Source organism: Impatiens glandulifera, chromosome 4 (genome assembly GCF_907164915.1).
Source record: "Impatiens glandulifera chromosome 4, dImpGla2.1, whole genome shotgun sequence".
NCBI lineage: Eukaryota > Viridiplantae > Streptophyta > Magnoliopsida > Ericales > Balsaminaceae > Impatiens > Impatiens glandulifera.
In genome coordinates this window covers 5,293,936-5,316,432 of record NC_061865.1, presented here as the reverse complement: position 1 = coordinate 5,316,432, position 22,497 = coordinate 5,293,936, and the positions used below count along the sequence as shown (strand labels likewise).

General features: G+C 32.7%; 1 pseudogene; it reads left to right on the top strand.

Annotated features, from left to right (window-relative positions):
• Positions 1-18,580: 18,580 nt before the first annotated feature.
• On the top strand, positions 18,581-19,349 carry LOC124934534 (annotated as a pseudogene).
• The last annotated feature ends 3,148 nt before the right edge of the window (positions 19,350-22,497 follow it).

The window sequence follows — 22,497 nt, the reverse complement described above, 5'->3', positions numbered from 1 at the left end:
GTTTTTGATAAGTTTAACACGATTTTCACGTTTTTGGCACGTTTAACACGTTTTTGATATGTTTAACACGTTTTTCACACGTTTTTAATACTTTTATCACGTTTTCACACTGAAAACATGTTTTTCACACGTTTTTACATTTTTGGCACGTTTAACAAGTTATTGACATGTTTAACACGTTTTCAAACTAATAACACGTTTTTGTCACGTTTAACACGTTTTTGACATGTTTAATACGTTTAGCACGTTTTTATCACGTTTAACACATTTTTTTTATGTTTTGGCACGTTTTTAACATAACTAACACGTTAACACGTTTTTGATAAGTTTACCACGGTTTTCACGTTTTTGGCACGTTTAACACGTTTTTAACATTTTAACACGTTTTTGATATGTTTAACACGTTTTCACACGTTTTTCACACGTTTAACACGTGTTTCACACATTTAATATGTTTTTCACGTTTTTGGTATGTTAAACACGTTTTTGACATATTTGACACGTTTTTCACACATTAACACGTTTTTCACATTTTGGTACGTTTAATACGTTTTTGACATGTTTAACATGTTTTTCACGTTTTTCACATTCTTAACACGTTTAACATGTTTGTAACATGTTTAATACGTTTGTAACATGTCTAACACATTTTTCACGTTTTTCGCATGTTTAACACGTTTTTGACATTTTAACACGTTTTACACATTTAACATATTTTTGACATGTTTAACATATTTTTTTGCACGTTAATACATTTTGATAAGTTTTAACACGTTTTTGTCACGTTTAACACGTTTTTGGCAGTTTTGACACATTTAATATGTTTTTCACACGTTTGATATTAAACGTGTGAAAACGTATTAAACGTGTCAAAAATGTGAAAAACATGTTACATGTGTCAAAAACGTGTTAAACGTATCAAAATGTGTCAAAAATGAGGAAACGTGTTAAACGTGCCAAAAACGTGGAATATGTGTCAAAACGTGTTAAACGTACCAAAAACGTGTTAAACGTACCAAATACGTGTGAAAACATGTTAAACATGTTACAAACGTGTTAAACATGTTAATAATGTAAAAACGTGAAAAATATGTTAAACATGTCAAAACGTGTTAAACGTGCCAAAAACATGAAAAATGTGTTAAATGTGTCGTAATCGTGAAAAATGTGTCAAACGTGTTAAAAACGTGTTAAACAAGTCAAAACATGAAAATAATGTCCAACGTGTCAAATGTGTTAAACGTGTTGAATGTGTGAAAAACATATTAAACGTGTCGAAAACGTATTAAACGTGTCGAAAACGTGTCAAAAACGTGTTAAACGTCTCAAAACGTGAAAACATGTTAAACGTGTTAAACGTGTCAAAACGTGTTAAACGTGCCAAAAATGTGAAAAAACGTGTGAAACGTGTCAATAATGTGAAAAACGTTTTAAACGTGTCGAAAACGTGTTAAACGTGTCAAAAATATGGAAAACGTGTTAAACGTGTCAAAACGTGCAAAAAACGTGAAAAACGTGTGAAACATGTCAAAAATGTGAAAAATATGTTAAACGTGTCAAAACATGTTAAACGTGCCAAAAATGTGTCAAAATGTGTTTAACGTGTCGAAAACGTGAAAAAACGTGTCAAAAATGTGTCAAAACGTGTGAAAAACGTGTTAAACGTGTTAAACGTGTTAAAAACGTGTTAAACATGCCAAAAACATGAAAAACATGTTCAACATGTCAAAAATGTGTTAAACGTGCCAAAAACATGTTAAACGTGTCAAAAACGTGTTAAACGTGTGAAAAACGTATTAAAAATGTCAAAAACGTGAAAAACGTGTTAAACGAATAAAAATGTGTTAAATGAATCAAATAATGTTAAATAAAAATAATAATAATAATTTGGGTTACCCAACCCATACTCAACCCAACCCATACCCAACCCATATTAGTAAATAATATGGGTTGAATTATGGGTTGGGTAAATTTAATTTGGGTTGAATATGGGTTGGGTAATACGGGTTGGGTTTATCCGTTTGCTCACCCCTAGATGTAAGTGTTATGTTCACATCTATGGAAAAAGTTATTTGATCGCATTTGATGCAAAATCCGATGAAGGAATAATGTTGGACTATTCAGCCGTAAGTAAAGCATATAGAGTGTACAACACTAGAACTTTAACGGTTGAAGAAACATCTCATGTTATTTTTGATGAATCAGTTGAACGAAACACTGCATTACCCTTCGACCTTCACAATAGAATGGAAAATTTCAATATCTATTCTGATGATGAAGATGAGGTTCCGGTCTATAGACGATTTGTCAATGATCAAACGGTTGATGCTGAACCTCAGCCTGATCAAGCTGCTTTATCGCAGAAAGTTGACGCTTCAGTTTCAACTGAAGAAATCGGTCGGTCTGACTTTGTTCAGCCTACCGATCCATCTAACTTTGATCAGTCAACCGAATGCTTGGAAGACACGTCCTGGATAAACCTCAGAAGGAATAAAAATCATCCTCTTAAATTAGTAATAGGTAACATCTCATCACCCGTCCGAATTAGGCGATAAAATTTGGAACACTATGAAAACTCAGCTTTCATATCACAAATTGAGCCGAAAAATGTGGATGAAGCCTTGCTAGATCCCGATTGGATTTTAGCAATGCAAGAGGAATTAAACGAGTTTGAGAGAAATAAAGTCTGGTACCTAGTTCCAAGACCGAAACATAAATTGGTCATAGGAACAAGATGAGTATTTAGGAATAAACTCAATGAAGACGGTTTAGTTACGAGGAATAAAGCCCGACTAGTGGCTCAAGGTTACAAACAGGAAGAATACATTGATTTCGAAGAATCATTTGCTCATGTAGCTAGACTTGAAGCCATTAGAATATTTTTGACATCTGCGGCTTTCAAAAATTTCAATGTTTTTCAAATGGATGTTAAAAGTGTTTTTCTAAATGGTAAAATAAATGAAGAGGTGTATGTTGATCAACCTCCAGGTTTTAAAAATCCAGAACAAATGAATTATATTTACCGGCTAAACAAAGCTCTTTATGGTTTGAAACAGACTCCAAGAGCCTGGTACGACACATTAACCGCATTCTTATTTGATCACATGTTTACAATAGGTTCGGTTGATAAAACTCTTTTCAAATTTGAAAAAAAAGAACACATATTACTTGTTTAAATATATGTTGATGATATTATTTTTGGTTCAACCGATCCAAAATTATGTGATAAATTTTCATAAAAGATGACTGACAAACTTTAAATGAGCATGATGGAAGAATTAAGTTTCTTCCTAGGTCTTCAGGTCAAGCAGATTGAAACCGTAACTTTCATAAGCCAGCCAAAATACACAGCCGAACTGTTGAAGAAATTTAGAATGGACACATGTGCCGATGCGGCTACACTTATGAGCTCATCTGTGAAGTTAGATAAAGACGAGGACAGTCAAGTAGTAGACATAACAACATATCGAGGAATCATCGATTCACTACTTTACCTAACAGCTAGTCGACCGGACATCCTGTTCGCGGTCGGAGTATGCGGGAGATTTCAAGCCAATCCAAAGCAATCACATTATACCGCAGCTAAAAGAATTCTAAAATATCTGAAAGGAACTCAAGACGTGGGACTATGGTACCCAAAAGACTCTAGTTTTAATCTAATAAGCTACTCTGATGTAGATTATGTAGGCTGCAAAATCGATCGAAAGAGTACAAGTGGGACTTGTCATTTTTTAGGAGACCGACTAGTCTCATGGTACAGCAAAAAGCAAACTTCAGTTGCAACTTCAACCGTAGAGGAGGAGTACCTAGCAGCCGGAAGCTGCTGTGCACAACTTCTCTAGATCCAACAACAACTCAAGGACTTCGGTGTGACTGCCGAAGAATCCCCAATCTTCTGTGACAACACAAGCGCAATAGCAATCACATATAATCCAGTGTTGCACTCAAGAACAAAACACATTGACATAAGACATCATTTCATCCGGGAGCATGTGCAGCAAAAACACATCCGGTTGGTGTATGTATCAACCGAACAACAAGTGGCTGATATATTCACCAAACCGCTACAGGAAGCTAAGTTTTCGTACTTCAGAAATATTTTAGGACATACTGATAGTAAACAACTTATGCCATAAACATCAATGCATGCTCTTAAACATACATCATCATGAAAAACCGGGGTTTGAGCTCAGGGAGAAGCTCTCGCTTCTCAAGCCGTACCTCAATAGGAAATTAAATACTCAAGGATGCTAACCGGAAAGATGTCTCCGGTTATGCCTGACAAATTCACACTACCAAACCACATGTATCTATATTGAGCGGTTAAAATGACTTAGTAAAACATATAGTATTTTTCAAAGCTGAACAAATGTCGGCTCAGTTCGACACTTCTTCACACCGGAATAAGATATCTCGATAAAACAAGTCATGGAAAACCAACCAATAAAATGCATCATGGTTTCGGTAAACTGAAGTTTTCCGACTAACTTGGGACGACTGACCGCGTTTCCATGCATACCTTGATAATGGAACCTATAAATTATAAAAACAGTCTACCTCAATCAAGATGACGACACGTGTCCATCATCAAGAGAAGAAGACTAACATTTTGTCCATATATTTATTTTAATCATGAAAATCTTTAGTCATCATTACCATTGCATTAAAACTTAACATTGTACATCTAAACAAGTTAAACTCATATTAATTACTTGATGACATCACTAAGCACGCCCACATCCCTAACCTAGTCGAACCATTTGGCTATATAAACAACCTCTAATATCTCAAACTTTTCACAAGATCATTATCGATAAAAATACTTGAGCAAAGGTTATCACAAGAACATGAACACTTCTCCTTTCTCTAAAAAGATTTTTCTAGCCGACTTCGACTCAATATATCAATACGAAGAGTATGGCATTAAGGAGTTGTTTTTTGCCCTTGAAAGAACTGGGCTAAGAAAATTCTTGGAAAATCGATTCATCATCGACTACTTGGTAGTCGATGAATTCTTTGAGACTACTAAGGAAGTGCACCAGGACATCATCCTGGCGCAAGTCTACAACCAAACTTTCCTATTCAGCGAGACAGATTTCGCTGAATACTACAGTTTACCAACTGAAGGGGTAACCAATCTTACATACTCTCCGGTGACCATTGAAGAAATGTGTCATTTATTCTCAAGCTCTAACATCCCGGTTAAAACCTGGGGCTCTAAAAGTCATATTTCTCACAAGTACCAGATTCTCAGCGAGATTCTGGGAAAATCAGTTATGGGTAGGGAAAAGAGTTACTACTACACCCAACAAGTTTTGAGATGATGATTGCCATCACGGTTGGCACCCCGGTCAACTGGTCCTGAATCATCTTCAGCAATCTGAAGAAGATGATCACCGTAAACAAAACCGGCTACGCTCCCCAGCTAAGCGGTTTTTGTGCTAGTCTCGACATCCACTCCGAACCATTTCTCACTCTCCACCCAAAGCATGTGCTAACCAAGGAGAGAGTTCAAGAGATGATCGACATATGGGAAAAGGCAACGACTAAGAAGACCTCAACCATTGGATCATCCAACGTTTAATCTTTTTCTGTCCTTTCTTTTAACTGAACCATGACATCTCATTTTCTTACTCTACCGAACCGGTAATTTTATTGTACTACCGGTTTAGTACATCTTTTAATGAAAATCATTTTCTTCCTCTTTTAGCCACATCTTGAGTCATAAAAACATTAATATTCTCAAAATCATTATTGGGAACAAACATATTTATTTCCCAAAAGGCGTGCCTAGTCTGGATAGACTAGACAACCTACAATGCACCTTTTCCAAACAGGTTATTCTCTTGAAAATGCATCAAACATTTATTGACAATACATAAACGGTCAGATTTTTCAAAATATTCTCATTAAATGATCTCCAACCGCCTGCACTATATAAAGACATCATTCATCTTCAAACAAATCACATTTCAAAAGCATCTTTCTCTCTCTATATTTTGAACCCTCACCTTCATATCTCCGCTCTCCATTTGTTCTTCAAAATGAATGCCGAACTCAGAAACTCCATCATCGTCGATTTCGAATCCGCTCTTGAAAACAGACTCAGCATTATCCTAATCGAACCTCTGATCCAATCCGGTTTTCAAACCTTCCTTGAAGGATCGGACACCATCCTCGAAGAGGAGGTGCACGAATTCTTCAATAATGCACACATAAGAGATGATGACAGTATCGTCACTTTCATTGATGGTGTATTACACCGGCTGACTGAAGAGTCCTTTGCAGAACTATTCAACTTCCCAACCGAAGGGTTCTATGACTTTCCTTCCCATCCGGTTGAAGCAAACGAGCGCTATGCGCACATTCTCTCCGGTAGCAGAAATAAGGTTGGTTGTTGCGGTCTGAAAGATGACCTAACTCCCCACTTCCAAGTTCTCCAGGACTTGATCCAGCGATTAATCTTGGGCCGAATGGCGAATCAAAATTACTCTCAGGAAGTGAGTGATATCATGATCGCCATAATAGGCTTCTCACCCATAAACTAGGCCACTCTCATTTTCAACAGCCTAAATGGACATATCTCGCCTCGCAGGAGAAAAATCAGATTCGCTCCTCAAATCACCCGGTACATCCGCTCCGTCATTCCAAATCGCAGACCTGGAATCCCAGTAGGACCGACAAACACGCTGACCAACGATATGCTGGACAACTGGATTGCAAGAATCGAGAACCGGACCGGCCACACTGTGGAGGATTGGAACTTGAAGTTAAACGAGATGAACCTTCGCGAATGATAAATTCTCTTCTCTTCCGAATCATTTCCGGTCACATTGGTCATTTTGTTGTACGACCGGGTGACCATTTAATTTACCATTTATCTTTCGACTTAATATATAATATTTTCACTCCTTTTAATCTTCTGGCTTACTACTCAACCTAACACAAAACTTCCAGCTCACCACAATCTTCCGGCTCAACATAAAATTTTGGTTAAACATAAAAGCTTCCGGTTAACCAAAGTTTCGGCTAAACAATAAATCTCGGCTTAAAATTCAGCTAAACTTCAAAATCAACTGCCAACAGTTTTACCGCCCCTAGATTACCGCTCAAATTTCGGCTAAGTTTTGAATATTTATTCTAAATAATCAAAAAGGGAGAAATTGTTAGAAAAATTAAGGAAGTTAATTTTTAAACCGGCCAACAATTACATGTTTTGAATATTTATTCTAAATAATCAAAAAGGGAGAAATTGCTAAAAACATCTTTCACCCTTAAAAAAATTAAGGAAGTTAATTTTTTAAACCGGCCATACATTACAAGTTTTGAATATTTATTCTAAATAATCAAAAAGGGAGAAATTGTTAGAAAAATTAAGGAAGTTAAATTTTAAACCGGCCATACACTACAAGTTTTGAATATTTATTCTAAATAATCAAAAAGAGAGAAATAATTGTTAGAAAAATTAAGTAGATTAATTTTAACCGGCCAAAGAACTTAATCAACCTCAATCTTCTTGTGCAGGTATTGATCAAGCCGCATCATACCTACTGAACTACATGACTAAATGATCCAGTCATAGTTCATGAAACCGGCTGAACTCCTCAACCAGATCGGCTAGCAAAAGCAGATTCATCCGGCCGACTCACTCCTATTGAAGATCATAAAAGTTCAACGAAAAAATATGAAAAGTGGTGAATCTGAGAAAATGACGTAATATGACGATATAGAGATTTCTCGAAAATACAAAAGAAGATAAGATCCAGATCAGAAGCATGTAATGAAAACAATGATGAAAATGTTTATCTAACTCTACAAGAAACATCTAATTCAGGCGGCTGACTTGGTGCATGTATGTCATGTGTCAAAAATGCAAGCCGGACTAAGTGCATGACTGCCAAGTGTCCGAAATGACAAAGCGTGCACGCAACCTCTGAACCGGATCGGCGTGGCTTCAAATGACCAATCCAACAGAGAGAGAGAGATTATGACCGTTGTCATATTTTCTCTATAAATAGAAGCCAATGGTGCCGAAGAAACATACGCGTGATATCTCTACGAAAGAGCATATATAAGAGAGAAGTAACAACAAAAGATCTTACGTACCACCTCAAACATCGATTGAAACTCTTGAAAGTGTTTGTGTACTGTGTGTGTATTTTACCAATTGAGTAAAAGTATTGTATTACATCATTGTGAGTGGTGTAACCGACGAGCTGTTACTCGTTCAGATTGTATGTTTTGATTGTGTAATATTCCGTAGTGAATATCCTTCTCACTGTTTGAGAAGAAGGGGTGACGTAGGAGATTAAACTCCGAACATCCATAAAATCTTGTCTCGTGTTCTCTACTTTCATATTCCGGTTTACTCATTCAAACCTAACCGAAACATCTAAACCGAGATAACTAATATATTCCTAAATCAAACCGGTTCTCTCCTTAAACCGATATCACCTAAATAACCTCCAAACCGAACTGTGTGTGTTGCTTCAAGTTGAAACAAACCATTTCCGCACTTGAACCTGGTTCAAGAGGTTTGCGACAACTTGTGTAGTGTTAAGAAACAATTTTAGTCTCTAACCGTACTATTACTAATATTGTGTGTGTTGTTGTGTAAGCGTTCACCGTTAAGAAGCCGGAACCCGATCCTCCAAGGGCGATCCCGATCCTAATATATAATTTTAATTTTTTTATATTTGTTCAATTATATATTATATTAATTAATTTATTTTAAAATAATTAATGTTATTAATTTTATTAATTTTTTTGTTTTTGATAAATTTCAATTCTGATTAAATTAGTAAGAATTTAGTTATAAAATGTGTTAGATGATTTTTTAATATTTTATTTTTAAATAAGTATATATTAATAAGGAATATTAGATTGAGTAAAACATTATATAATTTAAATGGTAATTTGATCTAATATTCTATTTTTTTCCTCTAAATTACTTGTATTTATACTAAATGAATCTTGTAAATTTATATAATTGTTCCCATTACACTATGTATTTATTTTAAATGTTTTTCAAATTTTATATACTTAGTAAATTTAAAATATATTTTCTACCAATTAAAATAATTGTTCTCTATGGATTTGAATAATATTATTTTTATTTAAAATATTTATATATAAATAATTTTTTTTTTATATCTTTTCCCGTGCAAATAGTTTATAATAATTTAATAATAAAATATTAAAGTGATATATTACTATTTTTTATTTAATTATTTTTATTTTTATTTTTTTTGTGAGTTGAAAAGAGATGAAATAAGTAAATAAAGTAGTTCTTCAACATAAACAGATTTAGTTAAGGTAGCAGTCTCATGTTTTTCTTCATATGAAATAGTTCTTCCTTGATGTTTAATGTCCTCGTTATGATAACCTTTTCTTCTTATTCTGTGATATGTTATTTTACTTTACTTTGACTTTCTTTATTATTTTTATAACTTATTGGCACTATTGTAAAAGCCAGTAAAAACAGGGGTATTAGTGTACTATCTTGCTAATAGCGATTGGTCCTTACATGAGTCGCAATTATTCTACATTTTATAACGTTGATTGGTTACAAACCAATCGGTATACCTCCATTAGAAGACCACGGAAAAAAGGCGGCAAGTTTTACCTCGTTTTGGAAGCATTAGTACCTATTAGTATAGCAACGATAAAGCCTTTTTAATAGTGATTGGATAAGGGACCAATCAGCGATACCCTAAGTCATATTACCGATGGCTATTACCTATAAAAAACGCTAATTAACCCGAGTGTCTCCCTGCTCACGATCTATCTTCCTCTTTTTTCCTCCTGCATGCGACGTCCAAGGTTCCGTCTCCAAATCCGTCCAAGATCTGTCCAAAATCCGATTCGATGCTCATCTCAATCCAGAAAAACACCTAATATACAAGCCCTAGATCTACATTGAAAGGGTCCTCAATTTTAGAGAAGGGAAGAGAGATGAAGAAGAGATTTTAGGCCTAAGTCGTTTTGAATAAGCTTCTGTTCCACCTCGACTCACCTTGCTCAAATCCTCCTCGGTGAAGCAGTAACTGAGTTTAATTTGTTAGATTCCTAATTCTTATATGGGTTTATTTCTTTTAATAGTTTATGCTAGGAGACTTAAAAATCATGTTTAGGATTTGTGGATGAACTTAGGAGCTTAATATATGTATTTGATTTTGAATTAACTTAGGATCTTTTGAGTTGGAATTATGAAATGAAAACTCAATCGGAATTTGGGAACACTTTTTGCAAATATGAATTGACGCTAATGTTTGTGTTCATAGTCATGAATGCCACTTGAGCATATGGATTGAGGAGAGATTTTGAATAAGAATTGGTGAAAAAAGCTTTTGAAATAAACTTGCTCGATTGTGTTGATATTCATTTCACACGATTTAGAGAAAACCATTTGATTTGGGATTGGCATTTTGCATTGGAAATTGAATTAAATCTCGGAATGATTTTGAATCTTGGGTGGATTTTAAATTGGATTGATTGGAGGCATTTTGACAAAATCAAAATTATCAATAATTTGTGTATTCAATTTAAAAATTGTGTAAAGTAAAGATGAACATGAATCAGTGACATTCACCAACTTGATAAAGTTGGTCCAAGATTCTTGTTTTGTACATTGATCTTCATTTATGTTTTTATTTTTATTTTGATCGCCGCCCTTCGCCATCTCCTGCACGTATTCGCCTCGAGTCTTCAAGTAAGTCTTCTTCCCACTGCAATGGTTGAATTAGTGTCATTTGAAATAATGCTCACAAGGCGTTTGATTAAATGCATTACTCTAAATTAAATCATGCTCACAAGGTGTTTGGTTAAATGCATTTTGTTGAATGTTTATAGTTTTAAACATGATTTAAATGTGTGTTTTAATGGTTTAGGCATAGTGATTTTTGAGTTGAATTGAAGTAGTTTAATGATTTGAGCTTCAATGTTTTTGTCTTCAAATGGATAACTTCCATCAGATGTGCAATAAGTTTGCTTTACATGAAATGCAAATTTAAGAAATTTTAGTTTTTGTTCTTGTTAAGGAATGAAAAAATGTAGTCATAGACTATCACATTTTCTTGATTAGCATGTTATTACTATCATATTTTCTTCCATTGTCTTAATTTCACAAGTTGCATTAATTAAATGTGACCTCTCATACTTGATTAATTGAAACTTGTTTGTATTTGCTTCATTTAAATGTTAGTCTCTCAATTTTATATATTGATGCTTCTAGAAATTGAAGGAGAGCAAATACTACAATATTAGCATCCATTGTCTTCTAGGCTATTTTTTCGCCGCAAGCATCATCTTCCTCCAAGTAAGATATTCTTATTTCATTGATATAAGTTTTTGGTAGATATGATTTTTTGGATATAAATTTAGGTTTTGACATTGATTTAGGTTTTGATAGATATGGATTTTTGATAGATATTAATTTAGGTTATGATATGATTTTTTTTAGATGTGACTTTTTAATATGGATTTAGGTTTTGATATGGACATCCCTGATAAAAATTGGATGATGTATACGGAAAAAGATCGAAATATTCCGAAATACATTCAAGGAGTCAATTTTTTTTTCTTAGTTTTGTTGTGAGTTCTGGCCGAATTACCAACATTGCATGTTCATGCGTAAAATGTGGTAATAGAGAATATTTAGACAAACAAGGCGTAAAGAAACATTTGATTTTGTATGGAATAAGGAAGAGCTATACATTTTGGAATTGTCTTGGGGAAAAACGACGACGCGATGATAGGATTGCTGTACAGATTGATAGTAATTCTAATGTACAAACTGAAGAAGTTAATTTGGGACAACTTCATATTAATACTACGATGGATGTAAACTCGGAGTGCAATGATTTTAATGAGGATATTTGTATGAGAAATATCATAAACTATTTCTATCCACGTGGTGTTGATGCATCAAATGAGGAAGGGGAAAATGAGGACGAGGCAATTGAGGATGCTAAAAAATTTTATAGACTCTTAAATGAATCTAATGAAGCGTTGTATGAAGGCTCCTGAATTTCAAAGGCATCAACATTATTAAAATTACTCCACCTCAAGAATGTTGGGCAATGGACAAATTCTTCATTTAACATGTTGTTAAATTGTTAAAGGAAGAAATATTGCCAGTGAATTCTAATCTTCTTGATTCATATTTTTTTACAGATGTCGATTTTTCTTATGAAAATATAGATGCTTGTAAAAACAGTTTTATGTTGTATTGAAAAGATGACAAAATTTTGAATTCTTGTAAAGTGTGTGGAGTTTCTCGGTGAAAAACTAAAGAATCGAGTGGAGAACTTAAGAAGAAAGCGAATGGAAAAACTATCACCAATAAGGTGCTACATTACTTTCCACTAACACTGAGATTGCAAAGATTATATATGTGTTCTAAAATTGCTCCTTTAATATTAAAAGAAGAAATATTGTCAGTGAATTCTAATCTTTCCGATTCATATTATCATTGTAAGAAGTTTCTTACAGATGTTGGTCTTTCTTATGAAAAGATAAATGCTTGTAAAAAGAGTTGTATGTTGTATCGAAAAGATGACAAAATTTTGAATTCTTGTAAAGTGTGTGGAGTTTCTTGATGAAAAACTGAAGAATCGAGTGGAGAATCTAAGAAGAAAGCAAATGAAAAAACTATCACCAATAATGCTACATTACTTCCCACTAATACCGAGATTGCAAAGATTATATATGTATTCTAAAACTGCTCCTTTGATGATGTGGCACAAAGATACAAGGGTTGATGATGAAGTTTTGCGACATCCCACTGATTATTTGGCATGAAAATCATTCGATGAAGATTATCATGGTTTTGCAATTGAGCCTTGTAATGTAAGACTTGGTCTCGCAAGTGATGTATTTCAACCGTTTGCAAATGTAAAGACATCGTATATCATTTGGCTTCTGATCCTCATTCCTTATAACGTTCCTCTGAAATTTTGCATGAACTCTTATAATTTTATACTATTCATGTTAATTCCGGGTCCATAGAGTCTAGGCGATGCAATTGATGTATTTTTACAGCCTTTAATTGACGAATTAAGTGAGTTATTGAGTACTGGTGTAGAAATTTATGACGTCTTAACTTCTCAGAAATTTAAATTGCGTGCTAGTTTAATATGGATAATAAACGACTTTCTTGCTTAAGCAAACTTGTCTGGATGGAGTACAATGAGAAAATTGGCATGTCCATATTGTAATAAGAACACTTATTTCATTAGATTGACAAATGGTAAGAAAGATTGTTACATGTGTCAACGACAATTTCTCCCACTAAATCATATAATTCATAGACAATAGGATTTCTTTGATGTAACTATCAAATCGAGAAGTGCACCTCAATTATTATCAGGACGTGAGATTTTTAGACAAGTATGCGATTTGAAAGGTAGAGTTTTCACTTGAGATCTCACTAAAAGGATATTGTGAATCATCAAAATCAGGGTGACAATTGGAATAAGGGCGACAATTGGAATAAGATGAGTATTTTCTTTGAGTTACCTTATTGGAAATATTTATTGTTGAGACATAATTTAGACGTGATACATATTGAAAAAAATATATATGATAGTGTTCTTGAAACCATCATGAATCTAAAAGGAAAGACCAAAGATAATTTAAAAGCACGTCAAGATTTGGAGTTCATGAATATATGTCATCATTTACAAACAATTGATGTGAGGGTGTTCTTCAATATTTAGCCGGTCCATATACATTGTCTAATGAAAAAAATTGATGTTGTGTCAATTTTTATAAGACATAAGAATGCTAGAAGGGTTTTACTGTTAGTGTATATAATATAATAATATATTATATTGATATATTATTATATAATATAATATAATATAATATATTATATTCTATAATATATTATATTATATTATAGTTTCCTTATATTGCTAATGTAATTTAAGTATAAATACCTTTACTATATTCAATATAATATATTATTATATAATATATTATATACACTAAAAGTGTTAGAATAAAGAGAGAAATTGTATTGAATGGTATATATTGAATTACATAAGTTTTGTCTATTATATAGACATTACATTGAGCTTATAAGAAAACTAATAATATAATATAATATACTAATAATATTATCACAATTTATAATATTGTGATAATATCTTACATATATATTATCTTATATTCTAACATACATTCTCAAACTCAAGATGAAAAAACTCTTGAACAACTTGAGGTTGAAGACGAGATTATGAAATATTGATGTTGTATTCTTCAAGCTTCAAAAAGTCGTGAGCTCCATCCAGTTAAAGGATGGTAGTGTGTTGACGAATAAACCATCGAATAGATAAAATCCCATGAGAATAGAATGCTAGGGTGAAACAACAACCGAATTTACTCGCGAGTCTCAAAATCCATCCAACGACGGGATGACAGTGTGTTGCATTAAAGAAAACCAGCGAAGAATGAATGTAGAATCCCATGAGAATAGAATGCTGGGGTGAAACAACACTTATAAAACTCATTCCAACGAGAGAATGGCAGTGTCTTAACTAAATAACCAGTAAAAATATGAGCATTAATACTGGGATAAAACAACAACTGAAAACAAATTAAACCCAGAGAATATGATTCTGAAGATAATAAGAACATTAAGAGAATTATTTGAAAGAAAAAATATATATTATTAAAAAATATAATAATAATAATAATGATTAAAGCCCTCCATCAATGGCTAAGGTAACCATTGATGGAGGCAGCGGAAGACTAAATTTGTTCTCAAGGACAAAATGTTGACTCTGATACCATGTTAGAATAAAGAGAATAATTATATTGAATGGTATATATTGAATTACATAAGTTATTCTATTATATAGACGTTACATTGAGCTTATAAGGAAACTAATAATATAATATAATATTGATATAATATAATATACTAATGATATTATCACAATTTATAATATTATGATAATATCTTACATATATATTATCTTATATTCTAACATACTCGAACATTGAAGGATGTATAAATGTCAAAGATTTAAAGATTTATGGATTAAAAAGTCACGATTGTCATATTTTATTAGAGTATCATATTGTGTTTGCGACACGTGGTTTACTTGAGGATGAGGTATATGAAGTTATTATGGGCCTTTTAAAGTTCTTTCAGATGCTGTGTTCAAAATCACTATTGAAAGTCAACTTAGAACAACTTCAGAATGATATTATTGTAACACAGTGCAAATTAGAAAAAAAAAATTCTGCCCGGATTTTTTGACATTATGATACATTTGCATGTTCATTTAGCAATAGAGGCTTTGATTGAAGGGCTGATTCAATATAGATGAATGTATTCGATAGAACAATATATGTGAACTTTGAAAGGATATGTTTGAAATAAATATTATCCTAAAGCATCCTCAGTGAGAGTTATATGGTAAATGAAAGTATCAACTTATGTGCTACACATTTTCAAGATTCCTCAATGCACATGTCACCCCAACCACCGAGTTCTTTTTGCCATATTTTTATCTGTTGAGAAATTATCATCAGGGAGAACATACATTTACGAATCAGATGATCGAGAATTGTCTCATTCATATGTGTTAAAAAATTGTGAAGAATCGGAGCCATTTTATTGGTATGAATGTTCTCAAGTTTTTTTATATGTATGAATGTTATCAAATAATTAATTATGTGTTTAATTTTAATGTGTAGCGAGTATATCCAAAATGCTCAAGTGGTCGATGCGATTAAGAATATAACAAATGGTTCGAAAATAGAGTGAGTTAACTATTGTGAAATTTCTTTGACAATTTCCTTAAACGATTCTAAATATCGTTATCTGTAAATTTTAAAGGTTCAACAACTTTCTGACAAAAGCGAAAGAAGTATTAAGCTATAAATATTAGGAACCGGTCCCACACAATATGTGTGAACTTTTATTTGGTGTAAAGTAAATGGATATAAATTCACCACTAGAAGACATGACATTGGATTGAAGACTCAGAATAGTAGAATACTCGTGATTGGTTGTTATGGCACATAAATACAATATTATTATGGTATGTTTACAGATATAATTGAAATGCAATACCTAGTGGTAAACTAATTATTGTATTTAAGTGCATTTGTTATGATGTGCATTCTGAAGCTACAAGACTTCAAACTGATAAATACGGATTTGTTAACCTAAATCGTCAACGGAAGTCTCAATATCAAATGAGCCGTTTATATTGGCAACCCAAACAAAATAAATATTTTATGCCAAAGACATTGGTAATAAACCGGGTTGGGATATTGTAATAAAGACAAATCCTAAACAATCAAATTATGATAATACTATTGTTCATTATTCTTCACTATTGTTCACTATTATTTAGATAATGATGTTTAAATATTTCTGTCAGGTATAAATGGCACCTCCAAAGAGCTTTCAACTATGATTTTTGCAGTCACAACTCAATTTTCTTAGAAAGAAAAAAAGGAATTTTGGTGACTCTTTATCGCATACTCCAGTGGAGGATCTCCTTGAGGAGAAAAATCTTGTTGAGCTCACACGACCATCCACTGCTGAGAGACCATCCACTGATGAGGATGTGCAAAATCTAGATGAGTCCACATCATCGACTGATGAAGGCACAAATACAGAGTCTTTCAGCTCACAGAGAAGGTGGTGTAGCAACAAGAACTTTGAATTGGCCAAATTGATGGATAATGAAGTAAATGTGCGGGTCATATTCAACCTAATTGATAGAAAGTTGTGCTGCAAAAATATGGGCATGTGAAGTCGGCATTTGGGGGCCATTGTTCGAGAGAATATTGTTATTCCACATTGCACAGTCCATTGACACCACCTCACCCCCACCGCCTTAAATACTTTGTGGCAGTTCGTTATCGTAAGTTAATCATTTTAAATATATTTCCGTTTGAAATTAATCATTTGTTTCTTATAAAACGTTTTATTTCATGATAAATTTGATAAAGCTGATATTGAGAGTTATCGAGTTGACGCCTTGAGACACATGAATGTGAGGTGGGAGGATTGGGGGTACGACATAAATTCCAATAATATAAAGAAGCACGAAGGAAATGTGAAAGCAATCAGGGTGGATAAGCCTGATGAAATGACCTAACAAGATTGAAAGTGACTGCTTGAAAACCGTTACTTTACCAATAAATTTCAAGTTTCTTTTTCAAATTTTGTACTTAATATAACATTTTGAATCTAACATTATATATATTAATTGCAGAAATGAAGCGCTACCAGCAAAGAAAACAAAAAAATCAAAATATGCACATTGTTCTGGTAGCAAATCATTTACACAACTGCAACGAGAAATGGTAAGACTTATTTTTTAACTTTATTTTCAAATGAATTAAAATTTAACTTAAAATCTTAGGAAGTGCAAAAAGGATCAATTCCAAGTTTACTGGAGAAAATGATAAAATTGTTAATCCACACACACTGGAGAAAATGGTAAGTATATAAAATATGTTTACTTTACATTTTATCTATTATTGTTATTAAAATATTTTGTTATAGGATGAAATAAGATATTTGCAAGCTGAATGTCCCGACATTTCTGATGTCGAATTGATTGAAGGAGTTTTTGGCCCTCAAGACAAGGGAAATATTATAGGGATGTGATTAGTTTTAGCTTCCCAAGTTCGAGGGTCAGCATTGTCCAAAAAACACCTATATCAAGACATTGTGACAATGCAAAAAAGACTCGATGATATGGAAGAGACGATGATGGCTTAGAGAGACTTAGAGAAGGTTAAAGGAGTTGAAATGGAAAACACATTAAAGGCTGAAATGAGGATGAAAAAGGCTCAAATGGAAGGGAGGATGAGGATGGAGGATGAGGAGGGACAAAACCATCGGGTCTTTTCCCAATTTACTAACATTGGCGGTCAATCATCGGGTCAAGGGTCATCAACAACAATTCTATCCGTGCAGCCCCAACAACAAGACGACGATGATTCTAGGGAAGACACGAATTAAGTAAGAATTTTTGTTATGATTTTGGTTAGATTTCAAACGTTGGTGTAATACTTTGATTATGTATTTGTGTTAAGAACTTTTTTTGTTATGATTTTTGTTAATGTTGGTGTAATAATTTGGTTGTGTGTTTGTTTAATAAAACTGATTATGATTTTGGTTAAATTGAGAGTTTTGTGTTTATGGTTTAATTATGGTTATAGTTTAATTTTCGGTTTTATATTAAGTATTGTAATATTATTAAATTAAATATTTTTAATTATATTAGCATGTAACGATTGGTTTAATACCAATGAGACTATAGCGATTGTTTTGTTAACCCTAAAGGATTACATGGAAATGGTACGATGTTGGGTAGTAGAGATTGGTTAAATAACCAATCGTTATAAGCTTGTAGCGATTGGTTATCTACAAATCGTCGTTGTTTATTAAGGTAAGAATGAGAAGGCTCTGCTGATTGAGAGCGATTGGTATATAACCAATCAGTATTGGCTTATACCAATTGGTAAGATCGGTATATGGTATTTTTTTTTACTAGTGAACCATTTTCATTGATAAAATATATTTTCTACATTATATCTGATATATGGATTAAAACGGGTTTTCTTTGATCTTACAGATGTCTCAAGGTACGACAGTCGCACAACAATCTTCTCCCGGCCAGAAGGTCGTCTTTACCAAGTTGAATATGCAATGGAAGCAATAGGAAACGTTGGTTCTGCCATTGGAATTCTATCAAAAGATGGCGTTGTTCTCGTCGGTGAAATGAAAGTCACATCCAAACTTCTCCAAACCTAAAAGATGTACAAGATCGACGATCACGTAGCCTGCGCTGTTGCAGGCATAATGTCGGGTGCAAATATCCTCATCAACACAGCTAGGGTTCAAGCTCAACGTTACACATTTGCCTACCAAAAGCCAATGCCTGTACAACAGTTGGTTCAATATCTCTGCGATACAAAGCAAGGTTACGTACACTCAGTATGGTGAGCTCCGCCCGTTTGGTGTTTCGTTTCTTTTTGCAGGTTGGGATAAGAATTATGGGTTCCAGCTTTACACTAGTGACCCTAGTGGGAACTATGGCGGTTGGAAGGCTGCGGCCATTGGCGCGAATAATCAGGCTGCACAATCGATGCTTAAGCAGGATTATAAGGATGATATCACGAGGAAGGAAGCTGTTCAGCTTGCTATTAAGGTGTTGAGTAAGACTATGGATAGCACTAGTCTTACACCGGAGAAGCTTGAGCTGGCTGAAGTGTTTGTGTCTCATGGGAAAGTTAAGTATCATGTGAGTTCGGCTGAGTCCCTAGGAAAGCTGTTGGCCGAGTCTGGATTGACTCAACTGCTTAAATAATTATTGTACAACTTACATAATAATTTTTTTTTAATACTGTTATATTTTTTATTTTGTTTGACTAAATATGAAACAATTTAAAGATTATGGGTACACGTAACATAACTGATTTTTAGATAGTGGATAAAATAAAAATAAAGAACTATTCAAACCTCATGGGTAAATATAATATTTTGCACCAAACAATATAATAGAAAATAATTGTCATACAAATAATCATAATCAAACAAATTTTAACCCAAAAAGGGAGGGAAATTGGGATGGGAAGGGAATGACGTGAAGAAATTTGTTTTATTACTTTTCAGTTAATCAAATGACGTGTAATTCCCTTGCTCATTTTCTCTTGAACATTATATTATTTAAAATAGTCTCACTATTTTAAATAAAAATAAATATATAAATAACTATTTGAAACAAAATCTTACATAAAAAGAATATTTAAAACATAATTAAATATAGATATAACATTATACATATTAGTATATTACACACTATATATATATATATATTTTGAATAAGGATAGGGAGAGCCACACAAAGGACAGAGATTTCAGTGACCCCAAACCTTACAGTTACGTGAAAAAAATAAGTCACTATGAAAAAAAAAAATTGATCATGTATCATATAAAAAGTTAGAGAGAAAAAACTATAAATGTAAAAAGTTAATGAGAGAAGCATTATGTCAAGAAAATGACCATGTTCGGAAGCATTCTGTCAAAACATGACCATATTCGGGAGCATTTTTTCAAGAACTTGACCATGTTCGAGATCATTATGTTTGAATATGACCATGTTCAGGAAGATTCTATCAAGAACATAGCCAAGTTCGAAACCATTCTTTCAAAAACATGATTTTTTTTTATAATTTTTTCATTATAACTTTTTACATGATAATTTTTTTTTGCCAAGTGGGGTAGTGCGGAGTCGTCACCCTCAACTCCGTTCTCTCTATTATTATTCATATATTTTATATATTTTTCTCTTTATTCAATTTTATATTTATATATAATATTATATTTATATATAAAATAACATTATAAAATGTATATAAATCTTTTTACAAATATTTTTTATAGAGCAATATATAGAGCGCAATGTTGGGGACATCTACTCCTTACTTCTTACTTGACAACTACTTGAAAAAATTAAGCCACTATGAAATATATATATTTTTATTATGTTAGAGAGAGAAAACATGTTCGGAACATAATGACTATATATATATATATGTTCCGACAGAACGTTCGATTTTCTTTTTAACTTCTTACATGATAATTTTTTTTCTTCTCGTCGTCACTTATATTTGATAATGTTATTTTATATATACATAAGAACATATAAAATATTAATATTATTTTCTTAATAATATAATATATATATATAATTTAAGTTTTGATCTTTATTAAAAAATATCGGTTCAAAATATTAACTTCATAATTTAAAAATATATATATATATATATCGATTCGACATTTTAACTTTCTAAATTCAAAAACAAAATTTCGGTTCAAAATGTTAACTTTTTAAATTAAAAATATATATATCAGTTCAAAATGTTAACTTACTAAATTATGATACTTTAACCCATAAATTCAAAAATAAAATTATCAATTGAGAATTTTAATCGTGTTTTAAATGATAAAATATTAAGTTATTTTGTTTGAAAAAACATAAAAAAAAATTAAAATTACAAATTTGAGCTAAAAATAGTAGAATTGAGAACGGTAAAATTACACTTTAAATTTCATTGAAATTCTAATTCCAATTCTAATTCTTGATATTAAAGGGTCTACCAAACTTAAAAATTGGAATTAAACCCCCAATTTCAATTCCAATTCCAATGTCAATTCTAATGTTGTCAAACACACCTGTAACTTTTATTTATATATATTATAATAGTGTCGTGATATGAAAACGAAGTTGAGAATAAAACATTTTTTTAGGGGAAAACGGTTAAAACAATTTCATTAAAATCCCAAAAGTGGGAGGGTCAAAGATCAAAGTTAGACAAACCTTAGCTATGATTAAAGGATGGCAATCAAATGACTCTAAAAAAATGATTAGTAGCGATCAAACATACAAACAAAGATTATACACTGTATCAAATCTTAATTATCCCAATCAGGATTTTTATTTCCATACTAACCTGTTGTGTCAACATATTGTCTTCATTTTCCCCTTGTTCTTCCTATTCCATTTCCTCTTACAATAAAAGGGGATGAACTGAAAAGGTTGATGAATACTGCATATTCTCATTTTGATTTCTTTCTTTATATGAACCCGTTCTGATTTGTTAAAAAAAAATTATTTTTTAGAATTTTCGGGCTCTTCACCTTGTTGTTCTGAACTTGAATTTCTAGATCAGTCTTAGGATTCTTGTCTTTGTTTCCCTCAGCTTCATTTATGGTATCCTCTGCAACAGTCTTGGTAACATCTACTTCAGCTTGATTATTCTGAGTATCCTCCTCTCTGATTTCCTGTATTATAGTTTGACTTGTTTGAGAATCAACTTCCTTCATTTTTTTCATTCTCTGTTTCATTGCTACATTTATTCTCTTTTTCAACAGAAACCCCCTTAATATATTTTCTTCAATTTCAGAGTCCTCATTGATTTTTGCTTCTTTCTCTTCCTCCACATTTTTCTCTTTGCTTTTAGACTCCCTTGTTTCTTTTTCCTGATTATTTTGCTTCTTGGCCTTTCAGTATGTTATGCTCATCTTCCATAACTTGAGCACATTTTGTACTAGCATGTTGAAAAGTATTGCAGAATGCACACCTGTCCGGTCTCCATTCATAAGTGATTCCCATGACATTATATTTTCCTTTCCTGTCGACCACTGTCATATTATTCGGCAATGTGCTACGAGGATTCACATCTATGCTAATTTTAGTAAAGGATAGATGCTCTCCTCCTTCTGTTATTGGGTCCATGTATAATGGTTTTCCTAATAACCCTGCAAAATGACTAATGTCTTCTGCTTTGTACATGTGTGCAGGGATATTCCAAAGCTTGAACCATATTTGTGCTGTCTCTTTAGGTTTACTTAACAGGTTCAAATCTTCAGACCATCTTTCCAACTTCATACAGTTGGATCCAATATATGTATGCCCATGTTCCAGAATTTCATCCAAATTCGACCCATTCTTG